The sequence below is a fragment of the Electrona antarctica genome (genome assembly GCF_951216825.1).
Source record: "Electrona antarctica genome assembly, chromosome: 21".
Classification (NCBI taxonomy): Eukaryota; Metazoa; Chordata; class Actinopteri; order Myctophiformes; family Myctophidae; genus Electrona; species Electrona antarctica.
In genome coordinates this window covers 41,480,317-41,483,449 of record NC_136802.1, presented here as the reverse complement: position 1 = coordinate 41,483,449, position 3,133 = coordinate 41,480,317, and the positions used below count along the sequence as shown (strand labels likewise).

At 43.5% G+C, this 3,133-nt stretch overlaps 1 protein-coding gene across 1 annotated transcript in view; it reads left to right on the top strand.

Moving 5' to 3' along the window:
* The first annotated feature begins 2,249 nt into the window (after nt 1–2,249).
* Nucleotides 2,250–3,133, top strand: part of LOC306914453 (leucine-rich repeat and calponin homology domain-containing protein 4-like) — a 10,074-nt gene continuing 9,190 nt past the window's right edge. The window contains exon 1 of the mRNA XM_079491476.1: nt 2,250–2,328. The gene's annotated coding sequence lies outside the window, so the exon portion shown is untranslated. The remainder of the gene's footprint in view (nt 2,329–3,133) is intronic.

Below are 3,133 nucleotides of genomic sequence, written 5' to 3'. Positions count from 1 at the left end.
GTCGGGAGCCACGGGCGAGTTTTAACCGGCCACGGGTTAGTTGTAACCGGCAGTGCATGTCGGGAGCGACGGTGTTGTCGAACTAATGCCTGTCGGACTGTTAGTACGTCTAACCAACATACTGGTATGCACCCCGGCTCCCCACAGCGTCTGAGTGCTTGCTACCAAGCTACGGGTGCCTGACACAGTGCCCTGCCCAGCCTCATCCTTCTCTCTCTCTCTCTCTCTGAACTTGTCGGTCTAGTGCCCTTCGTGGCATTCTTGTCACCATCACCTGAAAGGCCCTGAAGGCCCCGGACGACTGGTTGAGAACCACTGGGGGTTAAGCAACACAATGTAAAGGAGCCAAGAACAATGACAGCGTCACAGCTGGGAGAGAAAGTCCAATTTATTAATGTACTGAAACAGGAAATGTGCAGAAAATGTGATTCTGCTCAAATGTGCTCAGAACACAATGAGCCTTGTCTCTCCAGACATCAGTCAAATGCACCCTGTAGGTTTTTGTCTGGGTCTGTTTTAGTTCCAAGGCTCCTAGTCCCCCATGATCTCTCTCTCTCTCTCTCTGCTGTCTGTGTTTATCCCTGTCTCCGTTTGTCAACTCAATTCGTAATGCTTTTTTGGCATGACATGACATGTCATCGTGACAATAGTGGTTTGTTTTTTACAGCGTGGGTTTACGGCAAGAGTCTGTCTGTCTGTCTGTCTGTCTGTCTGTCTGTCTGTCTGTCTGTCTGTCTGTCTGTCTGTCTGTCTGTCTGTCTGTCCAGAGATAATTTCACAAACCACTGGACAGATGGCCGTCAGTCTTTGTATGCACACTGCCAGTAGGACACATGAAGTTTTATACTTTTTTTATACTTTTTAAGATATTTTTTATGGCTTTTTTGCCTTTATTTGATAGGGTACAGTAATGTGACAGGAAAGGGGGGGAGAGATGGGGGGGAAGACATGCGGCAAAGGCTGAAGGGCCGAACCCGAAGCACGCCGTCAGGCGGAAGTTTTATACTTTTTAAATATTTAAATGTAAATAACAGATCTACAAGCTCAAAAGGCGTCAAATTGCGAGATCTGCTATGTTCACATTATTTGATGTTCTTTTTTTTTTCTTTTTTATGACCGCATTTCAATACGGAAAGCATTGCAATTTGCACTTTTAAACACTTAAGTAGCTTTAAAAGCACTCAAGTACAACTTTGACGGAGCAACTTAACACTTGTAGTTGAGTAATATCTGAGCAGGAGTATCTATACTCAATTCTGTACTAGGGATGCACCGTTATTGAAATGTTGGCCCATATGATATGATATAGTACTTTATTGTGAGTTCACACTGAAATTTGTCTTGCGACACAGCAGCCAAGTATGCAGAACACATATACGTACACACATTTGACATAACACAAAGAACAAGACAATTTACATACATAAAGACATGAAGACAAGAGCAATATCCACCGCTTAGATTATCCTGTGGCTACTACGACTCCTGATTAAGCCTCAAGGTCGACTGGTGGACAAAGGACCTCTTTAGTCTGACCTTATTGTATGCTGGTACACCATATCTCCTTCCTGAAGGTAGCAACCTATATTCTCCATACAACACATGCTTAGTATTAGAGGTGATATTCCTTGCTAACCTTAGGATGCTGTTATCATACGTGGATGTATAAAGTTTCTGAAGTTGTTGTCCAACAATCTTTGAACAAATGTTCAGTTGTTGCAGCATTTGTGACGAACATAAACAGCTTGAATGTAGTATTTGAATTAAAAGATGTCCCAACGTTTGAAAGCTTCCCCATAAACACTGATCACAAAAGGCTTTTCATTTATTTTTCAACATAGTTATTATAAAATTGAATATCTGCTAAAACCAGTGTATTATTTTGATATCGACCCAGTACCGATATTGCATTTTAAGGCCAATATCGGAGAATACTGATGTGACGACCGATTAATTGCCCATCGCTATTCTATACTCAAGTACTTTGGGGTTGAGTACTTTGACCACCACTGACGTCTTGTGTCCCAATGTTCTTCCCTCTGTGTGTGTGTGTGTGTGTGTGTGTGTGTGTGTGTGTGTGTGTGTGTGTGTGTGTGTGTGTGTGTGTGTGTGTGTGTGTGTGTGTGTGTGTGTGTGTGTGTGTGTATCCTATAGGAGCAGTCTACACGTGGAACTGGGACCCCCACAGTCTTCATCATCCTCCCCCTCCCCTGCGTCTCCCCCCTGCGTCTCTCCCTCTGGCCCCTCCCCTGACCCCCCCAGCCCCTCCCTGGAGGAGAGGAGGAGACCTGGATCCCTGCTTCTCTGGCAGGAGAGAGAGAGACAACAGTAAGTATGAGAGAGAGAGAGAGAGAGAGAGAGAGATCATACTATTATGCCAGTCATTGCTGGGTTAAATTATGGGGTAAATAAGCAACAAAAAAAATCCCGGCATGTTAACAGCATGAACAAGCACCTTTCTATTCACCGATAAAGCAGTGCGACATGGTTCGCTGACGGCATGACCGTCAACCGTTTGTTTTCGTGTAGAAGCATGCAGCGGCAGCTGCGCGACCACGGCGATTGCGTGACAAAATGGGACCGGTGCCAGTTCGGGAAAAATAGATTAATAGACCAGTCATTCCCCAATAGTGAGGGGAACATTCAGACCCTTCTGATCCCCAATTTGTTTTCCCCTAAAAAATAATATCTATAGTAATATCTGATCTACAAGCTCACTCACTAGTGAGGTTTGGTTAAAATAACATTTGTATTCATGAATTCAAATAAGTTTAAGTTCAAGTTAAAATAAGTTTTAACCCATTTTGACCTGAGATCGGATTCTAAAAATGTCTTCTACATCCTGACAGTTTTCTGAAAAAGCTATGTTTCCATGTCAGTCGTTCTTCGATTTTTCAAAAATAGCAGACCTACAAGCTCGTAGCGCGCCACTCGGTGGCGCGCTATGAGCTTGTAGATCTGCTATTTTTCAATAGCTAAAGCATAACATAATGCTAACGCCCAAAGGGGTTCCCACCCAAAATGGGTAAACTCGTATTAACAAGGGCGTTTCATAAAACATGTTGACGGTGCTATATTTCAGTAGTCAACAACAGTCCTGTGTATTACCGTGCAGTATAACCACATCTTTTTT